Here is a 20,014-nt window from a genome sequence, read left to right on the forward strand (position 1 = left end):
TCCAAGGCTGATTTAGTTCCTCATCCATGTGTTATCGGAGCTTTGCCTGGTCTCGAACGATCTCACTGTCGACACGAACTAGAGCCAAAGTTATTTTTAGCTTCCCTCATTTTTTATCTACACTATGACTATCGGTTGTTCTTCATCTGGCTGTAAAAGTAATCTTATAACATTGTTGACAGGAGCCAATTACTGTTTTATCCATTTTCAAAACGTAAAGCATATGATTAACTGTGCATGTCAGCATCGCTGACAACTAATCAGAGAACGATAAGTGAACCATTTTCATTTTCATCGGCGTACTATCGCCTTCACCACTCCGTGGCTCTACTTTAGCTTTTTCAACTGTGTAGATGGTGCGCCCAAACCACAAGTCTTTCTAAACACGCTTCAACTTTTTCGAAAACGACACTGAAGTGTTCTTCGTCAAGCGATTCTAATTTAAGGGCATGGGACGCGGTTCCAGTGAGTACTTAGATTCTCGTACGCAGAATTTGATGGGAGATTACATATCAGTGTGAGATTCATTTAATAAAGCAATAGTCTTTTGTGTGTGTGGGAGGGGGGGATGGAGGAGAGAGGGCATCAGTTTTCTCACCTATTTGATGAGGCTTGCCACAAATTTTTCTCCCGTGCCAATCTCTTCATGTCAGGGTAGCAGTTGCATCCAACGTTCTGAGTTATTTGTTGAACACATCGCAATCTCTGCCTTCTCGGGCAGTTTTTGCAGATAGCTTAAGTACCATGAAAGTTACTGCTTGATGTCTTGACACATATTCTATCGTCTTCTCACCTTGGCCTTCCTGCACTTACTAGTTATTTTGTTCCCAAGTGACTTCTTCTGCTAAATTCCCGTCTTTTCCTGAACATCTTTGTACTTCCTTCTTTTGTCGATGAACAGAAGTACCTATTATGTTATCCAAAGTTTCTTTATTGTTATTTTCGTCGTAATCAAATTTAGTCAAAATTTTGTGATTCCCGTTTTTAGAGATGTCTATTCATTTTCAATTGAACTGCCTATTGTGATATCCATTATAGTGGTATTTATAGCTGTAGTAAATGCAATGCATTATTCTCGTTATTCTTCGGTATTTCAGTATCCCGCTCGACACGAGTATGTATCTGCTCCTGGGAAAGTCTTACAACACAAGAACTGATTTCGGAATCTCTGTCTGGCAATGATGTAATACATCTGGGATCTGCCCTGTCTCCAGGATTTTGCTAATTATACCTGCTCGTTTTGCGGTTTCTCAACTGTATATTCGCTGTGACTAGCTGGAATATATTATAGGATTCAACTAACCTCGTTAATATTACAGAACTCATATTCTCCCCTGACTCTGTTCTCTGCTCCTTGCTCAACTCCAGCGTTTCAATAACCTACATTTATTAGACTTTTATCTCTTTTCACATAATGAATTACACGTTCAGTACGCTCCTCATATATTGCCTCTATCTCTTTATCTTACGCTCGTGACGTCGGACCGTTTACGTGGACTTCTTTTTCGCGTTTGTTCGCGCTCAACTCTGATGAGAATAATACTACCACTTAACTGTTCACAGTAACTCACTCTCTGCCCTTTCTTCCTACTCAGGATTAATCCTACTGCTGTTTACACCGTTTTCTGCTGCTGTTGATGTTACCCTATTTTCATCTGACCGAAAATCCTTAATCTCTTTCTATGTCACTTCACTGACCCCCCAGAAAGCTTGGACTGAGCGGTCTCTTTTCAGACTTTTTACCTTCCCTACCACAATCAGATTTCTGGTATTCCACTTTCTGACTCGAGGAAACAGTTTTATGAATTTTATACTAATATAATACCATAACGATGCCAATATATTTTTCGGTAATGCTTTCAAGGTAAACGCCAATTGCTAGTAAAATCACTTTTAACTTCACTTCGTAATATGTCGTTATTATTTTTGTATAAAATTTCCATAAACTTTTTACATATAAAGAGGGTGATTACTTCTACTTGAAAATGAAATTTCGTTATCACTGTGCGGCATTTGTCTCTCTTCACAGAACTTGATGACACTGATGCCTAAGGTGGTTTTGTTCATATAACAACGCGCTGTATCTGATTTATAATTTGAAGAACACCTTTAGAAGACTCATGCTTACTAACTTACCGCTTATGAGATTTCCCACTGTTTCATATACGTTTATTAAACTCATACAGCACGCCAAGATACAAATATACTCAACACATAATCTGAGTTTCATTTATCTCTTGTTGATGTAACACACTTGCTTTCAGTTTTCTAATAAATATCAATGCAGTCAGAAGCACCAACAATCATTTTGAATATGATGAAGTAGAATGCATACCTTTCCAACTAATCCTTGTTCGTAATCTGCTTTCAGAGCCCTGCCAACGGGCATTTCTCAGAATTGGCTTCCCTAATATAAAGATTGGTTTACAATTGTGTTCACGAAAGAAAATCGATTGCTCTCTTTTTCTTAGATGATGTGCCGCTTTCAAGACATTAACTAACAATTCAATGCTAACACTACTGACATGATCCACAGCGATGTCATCACTCAACTATGTTGCCTGTCACAAAACACTAAATTTACAGATACCTACGTACAGTGTTTCAAAATAATTTTCTTCCGCTAATGACTTTTGAATTAACAGGACATTAATAATATTATTTACACTTTTAGGGTTAACCAAATTCCAAATATACAAGAAGTGACCGTGTGCAATTTGATGCAAATTCATCGGTGCTTCATCCTCGGTAATTATATGAAATATTAGTCTTCATATAACTGTCGTACTATTACAACTTGAGTGGGAACTCATACATCTGACCCAAGTAAATCGGTAATTGAATATAAGATACAAAGGATTCTTTGCCTCCTTTTTTTAAAAAAAATCTTATGGGACTTAACTGCTAAGGTGATCAGTCCCTAAGCTTACACACTACTTAACCTAAATTATCCTAAGGACAAACAGACACTCACCCATGCCCGCGGGAGTACTCGAACCTCCGCCGGGACCAGCCGCACAGTCCATGACTGCAGCGCCCTACACCGCTCGGCTAATCCCGCGCGGCTACAAAGAACGAATCGACAGTCTCAAAAGGACATAGCTTTGGTGTTAACTTTAAGCAATTTGATCCCAGTATTTTAATTCATACTGTGTTTCCAACTTCATACATACAAGTTGTTATAAACAAGCAAAAGCGTCCTATTTCTACTGTTGGTACTAAAATAGCTTCTATAATTACGAGCCAAAACAACTGTAATGTACTGCTTCTGTTGTTATACTCCTACAAACGTAAATCTGTAAATCTGATTATTTAGAAACTGAGATATTAGCCTTATTTCACTCACAAATAAGAATTTATTCTCAACAACGTCACACACTCCACTGATTATTTTGAAATTATAGTCATATATGTAATGCCTGCACCAACAAACGCAATTATTATGTATGTGTATCGTGAGACATTTCTTTAGTTTCTGATTTACTATGACTTCAATCGATTAATCAAGACATTGCAATTATAGTAGGCAGCATATACATTCATAAACAGCATATGCATTCATAAACAGCAATCATAAACATCATTTGCAAAAGAGATGGGAGAAGAGGTTGCGTCCTATGGCAGATAATGTTCTCACGGATTATGAGCTCTCTTATACATTATGAATAGATACCCACATTACAACCTTAACAATGAGAAATAAGGTGCTGATATCCTTGTACAAAACTAAGTGAAACGATGTACTTTCTCGTTTACAGTGTTCTATGGCTAGTTATCAGCTTATTTCAGCAGGTTGCAGCATTCTGAAACAGTTCAGTGCGTGCTACGGTGAACACGAATACCCATTAGGTCCAAAATATACCATTTCCGTGGGATAGTTTCCATTTTCCTCATCGATACCACGAGCGACGACTTGTGTGCCCTACTTTCCTCAATATCGTTACATTCATGCTGATTTGTCAACTCTGCTTCGATTGGAAATCAAGACGGTTTTATTTTCGCTCAGGGACTGATAAGATGAAGCACTGGGGCGCCAAAATTCGAAGGACAGAGAAATTGACATATACAGAAGGTGGTAGTATCGCGTACACAAGGTATAAAAGATGGAGCTGTAATTTTACTCAGGTGATTCAGTGGAAAGGTTTCCGACGTGATTATCGCCGGAAGACGGGAATTAACAGCCGACTTCGATCGCGGAGTCGTAGTTGTAGACAGACGCAGGGACATTCCATTTCGAAAATCGTAAGGGAAATCAGTGTTCCGGCATCGACAGTGGTTCAAATAACTCTGAGAACAATGGGACTTAACAACTGAGGTCATCAGTCCCCTAGGACTACTTAAACCTAATCAACCTAAGGACATCCACACATCCATGCCCAAGGCAGGATACGAACCTGCGACCGTAGCGGTCGCGCGGCTCCAGACTGAAGCGCCTAGAACCGCTCGGCCTCACCGGTCGGCATCGACTGTGTCAGGAGAAAGAATACTAAATTTCAGGCATTACCTTTCACCCGGATAACGCTGTCACCAGTGGCCTTCACTTAACGTCCAAGAGCAGCGGTGTTTGCGTAGAGTTGTTACTGTTAGTAGACAAGCAACACTGCCCGGAACAACCGCAGCAATCACTGTGGGACGTACGATGAACGTATCCGTTAGGACAGTGCGGCGAAGTTTTTGGGTTATTTTGCTATGGCAGCAGACGATCGGTGCGAGTGCCTTTGCTAAAAACACGACATCGCCCGCAGTACATTTCCTGGGTTGGTGACTTCGGTTGGACGCTAGAAGAGTGGAGAATCGTGGTCTGGTCACATTAATCAGGATTTCAGCTCATGGTATAGTTCGTGTGTGATGAGGTTGTCGCAAGGCACTGTGAAAGCTGGTGGTGCTACCGTAATTGTGTGGGCCCTGTTTACAAGCAATGGACTGCGTTCCCTGGTCCGACTGTATCGACAATTGACTGGAAATGGTTATGTTCGGTACTTGGAGATCATTTGCAGTGACTAATGGCCTTCATCTTCCCAGAGATGTCACTGGGCCACAATTTTTAGCGACTGGTTTGAAGACTATTGTCGACAATTCCAGCGAATGATATGACCACCCAGATCGCCCAACACCAGTCCCATCGAATATTCATGGAACATAATTAAAAGTTCAGTTGCTAACCCAAATTGGCCAACATTTTGACAATGGTTATAGAGGCAGCATGGCTCAATATTTCTGCAGGCGGCTTGCAATGAGCTGTTGAATACATGTCACATGCCACGTCGACTTGCTACACTAGGCCGGACAAAAAGAGGTATTCTATCATTTTCGTCCCCTCACTGTACAAGGATCACAGTGCATATGCATCTAAGCTGCAACGCACTAAATACTCAAGATTCAGGTCAACTTTTACAATACTGGTTTTACAATGCAGCAACGATCCACACAATCATATTCAGTGTAGCCAGTAAAAATGTGAAGTATAGTTTATAGATAATCAAAACAAAATTTGTTCAGAATACTAGTGAATATGAATGTACAATGTAAGTTTTGTAAGCGAGAGATGGTCCTGTTAGGTTCGGGAAGGGGAGCAGCGACCATGTTCAACCACTGTCTCGACAGGTGACGACGCTCTTCTGCGGGAGATGTCAGTCTGCTGTAGCGAGCGGAAGTCACGTCCCAGAGAGAAGAGGAAGATCCATCTCGAGTGTTCTAGAAGTTTCGCTTAAGAATACTTCCGTCGAAACTAAAATATAAGACGCTGTTTGAGAGCAAGGACACTTCATGGAAACCCCCCCCCCGCTGCGGGTTTGGGGGTAAGAATAGGTCCGCGGTATTCCTGCCTGTCGTAAGGGGCAACTACAATAAGTCTAAACTGTTTTGGCCTTTAATGTGATGGTCCCCTAAGTGGTTTGACCACTCCGTTTCAAAATTTTTCCGTTAGTGCCTACCATATGTGGAAGGACGCCTTCCGTGGTGCATTCTATAACCATCTTGAACTAACATCTGGCATATTCGTTATTGTCATGGAGTAGGACTTACACTGCTCTTCCGGCCACATCGGCTGCGGTGTATTCCGGGTAGCCTACATTCCCTCCATTGTGCACTTCCATCTTTGCTCCCTTTATTCATGGATATTCGACACCTGACAACCAGTACGGTAACCAGTCCGTTGCGCTGGGGTCGTCGTGTACAATCTTGGTGGTACCCCCTGACTACACAGGGATCGCACTGCTGATGCCTGAGCTGCTACCTCCCCACATATGCTGAGGAGTAGATGCCTAGATTCTCTGGGGCATCGGGACTCCTGCCAAAGGCAATCCTGCCAGGTGGTCTTTGCTGTGGCTGGGTGGCGCCTGTGGGGAGGGCCCCTGGTCAGAGTGGGTGGCATCAGGGCGGATGACCCGCAATGAAGTGTGGTACATCATCTCTCGCTGGTGGGCCTCCACCAGCAGTCTCTAAGCGATCGAGGTCTAACCTCAACAGGAAGAAATTTGATCTGAGACCATTTCCCTCCCTGGCCACTTCATGGGAAGAACGTATGGCTAGAGAGGGCAGTGCAGATTATTTACCCCAGTACCTAGTCTGTACGCGAGTTGATGGTGACTCATTTATGTCGACCAAGCCCCAGTGTTTTGTGGAGCATATAGAGGACAACTTTGGGGAGGTGGATGGCTTGTCCAAAATGCGCTCTGGTTCAGTTCTCATAAAAACAGCATCCTCTGCCCAGTCAGGGAGGTTGCTGGGTTGTGACAAGTTGGGGGATGTTTCAGTTAGCATCACGCCCCATAAGAGTCTCAACATGGTCCAGAGTATTATCTTCCACAGAGATCTTCTTCTGCAGTCCAATGATGAACTACACGCCAACCTAGAATGATGAGGTGTTCACTTCGTAAGGGGTGTCCATCGGGTTCTGTGGGATAGTCAGGTAGCCACCGGTGGCTTCATCTTGGCCTTCAAGGGTGATGTCTCACCCGAAAAGGCTAAGGTGATGGTTTACCGTTGTGATGTGAAGCCATATATACCTCCTCCGATGCGGTGTTTTAAATGCTGAAAGTTCGGGCACATGTCATCCCACTGTACTTCCGACATCACGTGTCGAGATTGTGGACGTCCTTCGCATCCCAATACTCCATGTGCCCCGCCTCCTATCTGTGTTAACTGCGGAGAACACCATTCCCCTGCTCGCCAGACTGTAGGATATTCCAGAAAGAAATGAAGATAATGGAATATAAGACCCTGGACCATCTGACCTACCCCGAGGCTAGGTGGAAATTTGAGCGGCTACATCCTGTGCCAATGCCATCAACTTATGCCGCTGCTGCAACACTGGTACGATCTTCTCCCGTGTCGTCACGTACAGTTGCCTCTCAGCTATGTCAGATACACTGGCCCCCTTGGTTGTGGGGGGGGGGGGGCACTTCACTCTCTGTTGCTCCTTCTCCATCTACTTCAGGAGCAACACTACCCCAACCATTGGGGATATTAGTTTCCCCTTTCCAGCCAGAGAAGTGTGAGACTTCTTCGGCTACTCTCTCCAGGAAGGGGTCCATTGGGGCCCTCCCACCCCAGGCTTTGCCCAGTGCTAAAGCGGACACACCTAAATTTCTGAAGCAACCGCCGGTCTCTGGTTGTAGGGCCTCACGGTCGTCGTCCGTCCCTAGGACTGACTCAGTGAGGCCCTCCCAGCCAGACCCACAAAACAGCACAGCGCACAAACCAGACGAAGAAAAAGGCTCCGAAACATCCTGACATTGTGGTGGAACCTGTCCCACCGCAACCTTCCAGCTCCGCTTCAAAGGATGAGGTGGAGATTCTGGCGTCCGCTGAGGACTTGGATCTCGCCAGTTCCTCAGACACGATGGATAGCTGTTGCACAGGTAGTGACTGGGTAGAAGTAGGGGCCCAGGAGGCATAAACTGCATCCCCAGTCCCTTCACGCCTTTCCCAGCCACTGACAATATCATCCTCCAGTGGAACTGCAGCGGTTTCTTCCACCATCTAGCTGAGCTCCGACAACTTATCAGCCTTCACCCTTTCTTCTGCATTGCTCTTCAGGAAACTTCGTTTCCAGCACTGCAAACCCCTGCCCTCCACGGCTGTTGGGGTTATTATAAGAACTGGGCACCTTATGAAAGGGTGTCTGTGGCGTCTGCATCTATGTCCTTCACTCTCTTCACAGCGAGTCTGACCCTCTGCAAACACCTTTAGAGGCTGTCGCTGTTCAGGTGTGGACGCCACAGGCTGTTACCATCTGCAGCCTTTACCTTCCACCGGATGTTGATGTCATGCAGCATGTCCTGGCTGCACTGATAGCCCAATTGCTGCCAACGTTCTTGTTACTGGGCGACCTCAACGCCCATCACCCTCTGTGGTGTGGGTCAGTGGCAACAGGTCGAGGCGCCACCGTTGTGCATGTATTGGCACAGCTCGATCTTTCCATTTTAAATGATGGTGCCTTCACACATTTCAGTGTGGGACATGGCACGTACTCCGCCATCAACCTTTGTATCTGCAGCCCTAGCCTCCTACCTTCTGTCCAATAGAGTGTGCATGAGGATGTGTGTGGTAGTGACCATTTTCCAATCTTTCTGTCTCTGCCACAGCGTCACTCTTCTGGGCACCCTAGCAGATGGGCTATGAATAAGGTTGACTGGGACTTGGTCTCCTCCATTGCCGCTATTGAGCCTCTTTCTAACGACGCCATTGATGCGGTCGTTCACTCGGTCACCACCGGCACGTTACTGCCGCAGAATCTGCCATTCCTCGATCTTCTGGGTCCCCCCATCGGAGGACTGTGCCTTGGTGGTCGTTTGCGATCGCCGAAGCGATTAAAGATCGCTGGCGGGCGCTCCAGCGTCACAAGCGGCCTCCAACTTTAGCAAACCTCATCGCATTTAAACAGCTCCATGCGCTGGCCCGCCGCATCATTCGCGAACACAATCAGAAGTACTGGGAGAGGTATGTGTACACCATTGGCCTTCATGTCTCTCCATTGCAGATCTGGGCCAAGATCAGACGCCTCTATCGCTATCGGACCCCTGTCAGCGTCCCTGCGCTCTCACTGAATGGACCAGTTTGTACTGACTCCAACGTAATTGCCAACCGCTTGGCAGAGCATTTTGCTCTGTTTCGCTTCTGCGAATCACCCACTGGCCTTCCGTTCCATTAAAGAGCGGATGGAACGTCGAAGCCTGTCATTTTGCACCCACCATCTCGAATCCTACAATGTTCCATTCAGTGAGTGGGAATTTAACAGTGCCCTAACCGCTTACCCTGATACCGCTCCTGGGCCAGATCACATCCACTGTCAGATGCTGACACACCTTTCAGTGGACTGCAAGCGACTCCTCTTCGACCTTTACAACCGTCTCTGGGTCGAGGGTGAGTTTCCATCGCAATGGCAGGAAGGCATTGTCATTCCCATTTTAAAACCTGGCAAGAACCATTTGGAGGTGGACAGCTACCGACTCATTAGCCTCACGAACGTTATTTGCAAGTTGCTTGAACGGATGGTGAGCCAGCGATTGAGTTGGGTACTCGAGTCTCAGGACCTCCTTGCTCCGTCTCAGGGTGGGTTCCGTAAATGCCGCTCTTCTGCTGACAATCTAGTGAGCCTCAAGTCCGCCACCCGTACGGCCCTTGCCCGCCGTCAGCTCCTCATCGCTGTCTTTTTTGACTTGCAGAAGGTGTACGATACGACGTGGCGCCATCACATCCTCTCTACACTTCATGACTGGGGTCTTCGGGGTCCTCTGCCGATTTTCATACGCAATTTTCTGTCACGTCTTACCTTCCGTGTGCAAGTCGCGGCCTCCCATAGTGCGTCCCAAGTTCAGGAGAAGGGGGTACCACAGGGATCAGTCTTAAGTGTCTGCCTGTTTTTAATTGCAATTAAGGGCTTGCTGCGGCGGTGTGTGCGTTTGTCTCCGTTTCGATGTATGCTGATGACTTCTGCCTCTACTATAGCTCCATTGGCATTGCAGGTGCTGAACGTCAGCTGCAGGGCGCCATCCAAAAGGCGCAGTGTTGGGCTGTAGCGCATGTCTTCCAGTTTTCGGCTGCCAAGACCTGCGTTATGCATTTCTGCCGGCGATGCACTGTTCACCTGGAGCCGCGGCTTTATCTTGACAGTGAACTTCTTGCTGTGGTGGAGTCACATAGGTTTTTTGGTGTGGTTTTTGATGCCCGGTTGACTTGGCTGCCTCATATTTTGCAGCTCAAACAGATGTGTTGGCTGTGAAACCATATATCCCTCCTCCGATGCGTTGTTTTAACTGCTGGAAGTTCGGGCACGTCATCTCTCTGTACTTCCGGGATCACATGTCATGATTGTGGACGTCCTTCACATCCCAATACTCCATGTGCTCCACCTCCCATCTGTGTTAGCTGCGGAGAACACCATTCCCCCTGCTCGCCGGACTGTAGGATATTCCAGAAGGAACGAAAGATAATGGAATATACGACCCTGGACCGCCTGACCTACACCTAGGCTAAACAGAAGTATGAGCGGCTCCATCCCGTGTCACTGACGTCGACCTACGCCGCTGCTGCAACAACGGTTCTCCCATCGTCACGTATCGTTGGCTCTAAGATGTGTCAGAATCCACCGGCCCCCTTGGTTGTGGGGGGCACTTCACTCCCTATTGCTCCTGCTCCATCTCCTTCAGGAGCAACACCCCCCAACCATCGGGGACATCAGTTCCCCCTTCCCAGCCAGAGAAGAGTAAGACTTCGGCTACTCTCGCCGGGAAGGGGTCCCTTGGGGATCTTCCTTCGCAAGTTCTGACCAGCGGAAAAACGGACGCCCGCAAGTGGCTGAAACAATCAGCGGTCCCTGGTTGTAGGGTCTCACGGTCGTCGTCCGTCCCTGAGACTGACCCAGTGAAGCCCTCCAAGTCTGAACCACCGAAGGCACAGCGCGAGAAGCAGAAGAAGAAGAAAGTCCCAAAGAATGACGACATTGCGGTGGCACCTGTCCCACCGCTTCCTACAGGCTCTGCGTCTGAGGATGAGGTGGAGATTCTGGCGTCCGCTGAGGACCTCGATCTCGCCAGTCCCTCAGACACCATTGATAGCACTAGCTCAGGTGCTCACTTGGAGGCAGCAGGTGACCCAGCGCCGTAATCTGCGATCCCAGTCCCTCCACACCTTTCTCAGTCATGGAGAATCCCATCCTCTAGTGGCACTGCTGCGGTTTCTTCCAACATCTAGCTCAGCTCCGACAACTTATCAGCCTTCACCCTTTCTTCTGTAATGCTCTTCAGGAAACTTGGTTTCCAGCAATGCGAACCCCTGCCCTCTGTGGCTATCGGGGTTATTATAAGAACCAGAGCAGCTTATGAAAGGGTGTCTGGTGGCGTCTGCATCTATGTCCTTAACTCTCTTCACAGCGAGTCTGACCCTGTACAAACAGCTTTAGAGGCTGTCGCTGTTCGGGTGTGGACGCCACAGGCTGTTACCATCTGCAGCCTTTCGTTACCACCAGATGGTGATGTCACGCAGCATGACTTGGCTGCACTGCTAGCCCAATTGCCACCACCTTTCTTGTTACTGGGCGACTTTAACACCCATAACTCTCTGTGGGGTCGGTCAGTGGAAACATGTTGAGGGGCCATCATTGAGCATTTAGTCGTAGCTCGATCTCTCGATTTTAAATGATGGTGCCTTCACACACTTCAGCGTGGCGCATGGCACATACTCCGCCATTGATCTTTCGATCTGTAGCCCTAGCCTCTTACCGTCTGTCCAATGGAGTGTTCATGACGACCTGTGTGGTAGTGACCACTTTCCGATCTTTCTGTCACTGCCACGGCGTCACTCTTCTGGGCGCCCCAGCAGATGGGCTATGAATAAGGCTGACTGGGACTTGTTTTCCTCCACTGCCGCTATTGAGCCTCTCTCTAACGCCGGCATTGATGCGGTGGTTCACTCCATCACCACCGTCATCGTTACTGCCGCAGAATTTTCCATTCCCCGTTCTTCTGGGTCCCCTCGGCGGCGGACTGTGCCTTGGTGGTCGCCTGAGATCGCTGAAGCGATTAAAGATCGCCGGCGGGCGCTCCAGCGTCACAAGCGACATCCGTCCATAGACCACTTTATCACCTTCAAAGGGCTGTGTGCGCGAGGCCGCCTCCTTACCCGCCAAGGCAAGCAGGAGTGCTGGGAGCGGTATGTGTCCACCATTGGCCTCCATGTCGCTCTATCGCAGGTCTGGGCCAAGATTCGACGCGTATACGGCTATCGGACCCCTGTCAGCGTCCCTGCGCTCTCACTGAATGGAGTAGATTGTACTGACTCCGATGTCATTGCAAACCGCTTGGCAGAGCATTTTGTTATGAGTTCCGTTTCTGCGAATTACCCCCTGGCCTTCCGCTCCATTAAAGAGTGGATGGAACGTCGGAGCCTTTCGTTTCGCACCCACCATCCAGAATCGTACAATGTTCCATTCAGTGAGTGGGAATTTCGCAGTACCCTAGCCCCTTGCCCTGATACGACTCCTGGGCCAGATAGCATCCACTGTCAGATGCTGAAATACCTTTCAGTGGACTGCCAGCAACGACTCCTCGACCTTTACAACTGTATTTGGGTCGAGGGTGAGTTTCCGTCGCAATGGCAGGAAAGTTTTGTTATCCCCATTCTGAAACCGGACAAGAAGCCTTTGGAGGTGGACATTTACCGTCCCATTAGCCTCACCAACGTTCTTTGCAAGTGCTTGAACAGATGGTGAGCCGGCGCTTGAATTGGGTACTGGAGTCTCGGAGCCTTCTGGCTCCGTCTCAGGGTGGGTTCCGTAAAGGTCGCTCGGCCGCCGACAATCTGATGAGCCTGGAGTCAGCCATCCGCACTGCCTTTGCCCGCCATCAGCACCTGGTTGCTATATTTTTCGACATGCGGAAGGCGTACGATACGACATGGCGTCATCACATCCTTTCTACACTTCATGGATGGGGCCTTCGGGTCCCTCTGCCGATCTTTATCCGCAATTTTCTGTCGTATCGTACCTTCTGCGTGCAAGTCGCAGCTTCCCATAGTTCCTTCCGAGTCCAGGAGAACGGGGTACCACAGGGCTCTGTCCTCAGTGTCTGCCTGTTTTTAATTGCAATAAACGGGCTCGCTGCAGTGGTGGGAAATTCTGTCTCCGCTTCCCTGTATGCTGACGGCTTCTGCCTTTACTATAGCTCTTTTGGCATTGCAGCTGCTGAATTTCAGCTACAGGGCGCAATCCGCAAGGCGCAGTCTTGGGCTGTAGCGCGTGGTTTTCAGTTTTCGGCTGCCAAAACCCGCGTTATGCATTTCTGCCGGCGCCGAACGGTCCATCCTCAGCCGTGGCGGCTTTATCTTGACGGCGAACTTCTTGCTGTGGTGGAGACCCACAGGTTTTTGGGTGTACTTTTTGATGCCCGGTTGACTTGGCTGCCTCATATTCGGCACCTTAGACAGGCGTGTTGGCAGCATCTAAATGCTCTGCGATGCTTGAGCCACACCAGCTTTGGCGCCGATCGATCTACCCTGTTACGGCTCTACCAGGCGTTAATCCAGTCCCATCTGGATTATGGGAGCCTGGCTTATGGCTCCGCTTCCCCATCTGCGTTGCGGGTGCTGGACCCAATACTACACAGCGGGATACGAGTTGCCACTGGTGCCTTCCGGACCAGCCCTGTGGACAGCATACTAGTGGAGGCAGGTGTCTCTCCCCTGCGGCTACGGCGCCAACGTTTGCTGGCCGCTTATGCGGCCCATGTTTTTAGCTTGCCCAGGCATCCAAACTATCGTCTCCTGTTCCCGGAATCTGTCGTCCATCTGCCAGAACGTCGGCCCCGGTCAGGTTGTACGATCGCAGTCCGCGTAAAAGAGCTTCTCTCCGGGCTTAGGGTTTTCACTGTTCCACCTCCTTTCCAGGCCACTTTGCGTACACCCCCAATGTGTGTTCCTCGCCCTTGCCTTCGGCTCGACTTGGCACAGGGCCCGAAGTACTCAGTCCCTTCAGAGGCCTTCCACCCCGCGTTTATTCCATCCTGGCCACGTATCAGGGCTCTGGCATTGTTTAAACTGACGGTTCGATGGTTGCTGGTCGTGTCGGTTATGTGCTAACTCTAGGGGACCATTCTGAACAACGTTCCTTCCCGGATGGCTGCAGCGTTTACACTGCTGAGCTGGTCGCCATCTTTCGTGCCCTAGAGTATATCCGCTCCTGCTAAGGTGAGTCCTTCGTTATCTGTAGCGATTCCCTGAGCGGTTTACGAGCTCGCGACCAGTGTTTCCCTCGTTCTCGTCTGGTGATGGCTATCCATGAGTCCCTGCATACTCTTGCCCGTTGCGGCCACTCTGTGGTCTTTGTGTCGACCCCCGGTCATGTCGGTATCCCGGGCATTCAATATGTTGACCGCCTGGCGAAAGAGCACACCAGTAAACCGTCTCTGGAGATTGGCCTCCCGGCGACTGATTTGCGGGCAATCTTACGCCGCAAAATTTTCGAACTATGGTACACTGAATGGCGCAACCTGCCCATGCCAAACAAACTCCGTCGTATCAAGGAGACGACGACTGTGTGGCGGACATCCATGTGGGTCTCTCGCAAGGAGTCTGTTGTCCTCTGCCTGCTGTGCATTGGACACACTCGGCTGATGCACGGTCACTTATTGCGCCGTGAGGGTCCCCTGTATGTTGCTGCGGTTCTGTTTTGTCTGTGGTCCACATTTTGTTGGAGTGTCGCCTTATAGCTGTGCTCAGGCAGACGTTAGCTCTGCCTGATACGCTCCCTGCCCTTTTAACAGATGACTCTGCCATGGCGGACTTAATTTTGCGTTTTTTTCGGGCAGTGGGATTTTCTCACATGATGTAAGTGTTTGTCTACATTTTTTGTCGAGTCTGGCCTTTGGCTTACGGTTTTAGTCTGAATTTTTAATGTGTTCTCGGTGGTTGGCTTTTCCTTTTTTGTCTCTATGGTCGTCCAACCACTGTCACACTCTGTGTGGTTTTAATTCGTTTTGTCTGTTCTTTGTCTGAGTCTTTCTTGTCCTGTGTCGTCTGTTGTCTCCGTTATCCGTTTTTCTACTCTGTGTGGGTGTTTTTAAGATTTGGAACAAGGGACCGATGACCGTTGTAGTCTGGTGCCTTTAATCCCACAAACCAACCAACCAACTTCATGGAAACGCCAGGTAGGATTCACACGTGGCCATTCAGGATGGGAGCAAAGGAATTCTCTGTCAGTAAAAATACGTTGTGTATGTGACAGATCGATAGTAAAAGTATCACAGAAAGGGCTACGAGTGAGTAGAAGTGTGGCTTTCTGTTGTGACTCATAAAAGCAGCCAATTGTTGGTATTAGGAAAAGTGATGTCACAGGCGGAGAGAATGTTGAAAATAAGGTAGTGTCCCCATGTTATAGACTGATCATAATGGGTGTTCGCCGAGGTTGGACCATGTAGCTAGTGGTCGTTCGACCTCAGCAGTGCAATAAGCTTTATTACTATATCATCTTTGAAACATAGTGGACAACAGTGGTAAAGGAAATGACCACTGGCTCTAAAGCTACATCTTGAACTGTGACAATACCTGCAATTTGTAACAAGTGGTTAACTAGATCAACAAAGCTTATGTCGAGTGACGTCTCACACTGGCGCTGGAAAGCAGGGCTACGTTTGTTTTGTGTCTGTGTATATACTCAGTGCTGCGGTAGATAATCACAGATGCTCCTTCAGTCACGAGTGCCTGAGAAAATTTAATAGCCGTGAATAATTCTGTGAGATGGGCGCTAATCAGTATCAGAACTATCCTAACGTTTCACGTATAAAATGTCAGCGTGGCAGTTTATATGGCATTTCCAGAGCCAATAACATTACACAATTTCCAAATAATCGCTCCAACAAATACACAGTACAGACAAGAAAAAATGTAAAAATTGGCACACTACAATAAGAGACTATGAAAAGTAATCAAATACCATAATGAACTCAAGAACACCAGAACTATAAGGTCAACTAAAGATACATGAACCATTCATTCCAATACGCACAACTGTAAACTGTACAAACAGCCCAACTTTCATAATAAACTAAAACTATTACTAACGAAAATATATACATACAATAATAAATTCACAATGAAAACTGTAGAATATTGGAAAACATGAAAAAAGACATGCAAAATCCCCACAATAACAAATTCGTTTATTTTGGCATCACAAACTTATACACTAACATTTCCATGCAACAAATAATACAAATAACTGAAAACAACAGCCTACAATACAGAAAAATTTTATGAAATAATAGATCTTCTCAGTCTGCTCCGAAACTCTTTCGAATTTAATCAAAAAATCTATACACAAACTAATGGAGTAGCAATGGGCAACAGCATTGCCAGTGCAATAGCAGACACCTTCCTTAACATACCGAAAGAATAATTTTCCATTCTCAATCGCCGCACATAAACAGAATTATATCCTGCTATAGATACGTCAATGACACTTTATCACTTATAGTCCAAGAAGATCTACAGCTCCAAAATGATCCAGCAAGGACTGAATAACTTTCACCCTAGAATGAAATTTACCATGGAAATGGAAAGAAATTAAACTTCCCAGACTTAAAAATTACCAACCGTAACCAAAAACACACTTTTGAAGTTTTTAGAAAATCGTCTACAACAGACACCATTATCAACTGTAGCTTTTGATCCGATATCCCAGAAACACACCCATTTTCTCTCAATGATTATTTGGATTGCAGATCTATCGCTATAACAACCAACAACAGAGAAGCAAATAACTACATTCCAGTACACAGCTCAGAAAAAGTTTCGACGCCGAAAAAGTATACAAATTATACAAAGAACAGAACTCACAAACAAAACAATACAAGGTAATGTAATGTATCACTAACTAGAGAAACCACAACCAAACAGAAAATCACAATGTACTGGCGGTCTGAATGGAAAGACTGTCAAACAAGATCAACAGAATACTAAAAGATACACCAGTAAGACTAGTATTCTGAACTACCAACAACCTAAACCTGGGACTCCACCCGCAAAGAAACCAAAATGGCAGATTTTGTTAATCCTGGCATACACAAAATTACCTGAAATACTTGTAAGAAATTTTGCATTGGCCTGACTGGACGGAATTTTAGCATCAGTGTTAGAGAACATACTAAGTGATAGTGACAGCAGTCAAGGGAGTCTCTTTATCCACTAATAGAGCCAAAACAATTCCCTAGACAAAATCGAAACTCCACTTGAAGTGTTACAGATTATACAAAAAGGACTTCCCTTGAGCAAACTGGATGAACTGGAAATTTATATACACATTAAAAATTATCCACATAACATATTAAATGAACAGACTGACTTCAAACATAAATATTTCCTAGCAAATATAACTGACATACTGGAAAATGACATACAATAAGACCATTAGAAGCTAACTTGGAAGATTCAATTTAAAATGCAATGTTATGATGTGTTTCATGCTGCAGACCAAACAATACAAAAAAATATTGGTAATAACCATCATATGAAGTAACGGGGAACATATTGCACTTTTTATCCTTAAAAATCAAGCTGTTGAAATTAATCGAAAACATTCTACATAATACACAATACTTCAAGAACAAATTAATCCCTACATATGTTCCTACCAAGGTAATTACAAAACCCAGCTCGGTGACACAAGTTATGAACTATTGACAAAATTACAAATTAAAAGGAAATTAAGGCCAAATTTCGTTATGAAGAAAAGCTGGATAAAGACATTTGTAGCACCTCTATGACATAGTAAAAGTGTTAATCCCTTAACATATGATTATATAAGTATATTTGTAGACAAATATGTATGGCTCACTAGTTGAAACATATGAGCTATATATACAATGAAAATTAACAACCTAATGTACACATAAAACCAAACAAAAACTCCAACACATTAATACCCTAATCAGGGTTTTTAATTACAATAGCTGTGTTAGGGTATTGAAATGAACAAACGGTAATAGATAAAAATCTTTGCTGGACCGGGACTCAAACACACTCTGGCTCAAATTTTCACCTGTTATCATTTATTCCTTTCAACATCCTAACGCAGCTAATGTCATTAAAAATTGTAATTGGAACCAACGTCTCCAAACTTACCGTTTCCGTGCTACAGCCGTTTGAAAACCTGTCTGCTAGGTAAGTATGTAACAGAGTAGTCATGGTGTGGGTGCTTATGTCGGATCCACTGATGTCATCTGACATCAACCCCACCTCTCTGAACTGGTTCGAGGCTCTTTCACGTGTCTGTGAATGTTAGAGCGACGTGGTTGAGCAAACGTTAGCAAAATATACCCACATGATCATTGTGTATGGCGAAGCCCACGATAATGGAAGAGCTGCTTGCCGCCTTTATCGAGATCGTCACCCCAATATCTGACTCCATTCATACCCTTTTCGTCCCAACTACGCAATGACTTCGAGGAATGGGTACCTTCACTGTCAGCGGGAGGGATTGTGGTGCTCCAAGGAGGCGCCACACATCCGAAATGGAAGACGCTGTACTGCACCGCGGTGAAGAGAACCCATCAACGAGTACACGAGAAATTGAGCGTGCAATGAATGTTGTTCCCAGCACATTTTTGTACGTTCTGCATGACCAACAATTACATCCATACCATCTCGAAAGGATACAGTCACTAATACCAGCCCGACTTTGCACTTTCGTTTAATCTTCTTTGGTGATTAATGAGTGGAATAGTAAAACAAGTGATGTACTGGATAACGCCTAATAAATTATTTGTAAAAATGGTCGCACTTCCAACATGTTTTCAGTTGGTTGTAGCACGGAAATGGTACCTTGCCGGACATGGGTTCCAACAGAAAATATTATCTACTCAGTGCACTCTACAAGTGCTAGAAGTTCGCAAACGGATTTTTAGAGTACCCTATTTACTGATCATCTTTTCAATACTAACCCATACACACGCACAAAAATATTACTAATATAGATTTCACAAAGGATGAAATAGATCTATTACAAAAGGAACTCAAACACAACAATGAACCAAAATTGTGTAACACATCCAGGAAAACCTTACAGCTGCAATAAAAGTTCCCAACAAAACATAAAAGTGAATTAACAATTTAAGTAGGATGCGTTTTAGAAAAGCATATACCTAACAAAAGAAATTACAATCCCTTATTCACACTAAAATAAATCATAAACTAATGAATAACAGAGGTAAAATCTGATATGGGCAACAATATAGTTATACTGAAATTCTATGGATACGTAAATAAGATCAAAAATTTTTTCGAAGCCAATAACATTACACAATTCACAAGTAATCCCAATAACAGATATTCACCACAGACAAAAAAAGTTGTGAAAATGGTCGTACTATACTAACAGACTTAGAAAAGAAATCGGATATCATCATGAACTGAAGAACACCTACCCACAAGGTCAACCAAAGATACATGAATCATTAATTCCAATACACCCGATTGTGAACTATACATACAGTCTACTTCCACAATAAACAAAAGACTTCACACATTACTAACGAAAATACATACAAACAATAAAAGATTCACCATAAAAAGTTCTAGGGCACTGGCAAATACCATAAAGGACATAAAAATTCCACACAGTGCCAAATTTGTTTACTTTGGCATCAAAAAACCACACAGTAACGTTCCCATGCTAGAAACAACACAAATTATTGAAAACAACCTACTACAATTTGCAAAAGTTCCTATCACAGGAACGGATCTCCTCAAATAACCCTGTCCTAAAACTGATATAGTGGCAGTGGCAACAAGCACACCTAGCACCATAGCAGGCACCGTCCTTAACATGCTGGAAGAACAATTTTCAGTTCTCTATTGCAAAGCCTTAATAAAACAGTGTGCTATTTTAGATACGTTGACAGCCCTTTAATACTTTCAGATGGAAACCATTTCGAAGTCCAAAAGATCCAACAAGCACTGAACAACTTCTCTACTAAAATGAAATTTATCATGAAAATGAGAACAAATAAATCTGTGAACCTGC

Source organism: Schistocerca piceifrons, chromosome 2 (assembly GCF_021461385.2).
Source record: "Schistocerca piceifrons isolate TAMUIC-IGC-003096 chromosome 2, iqSchPice1.1, whole genome shotgun sequence".
NCBI classification, from domain to species: Eukaryota; Metazoa; Arthropoda; class Insecta; order Orthoptera; family Acrididae; genus Schistocerca; species Schistocerca piceifrons.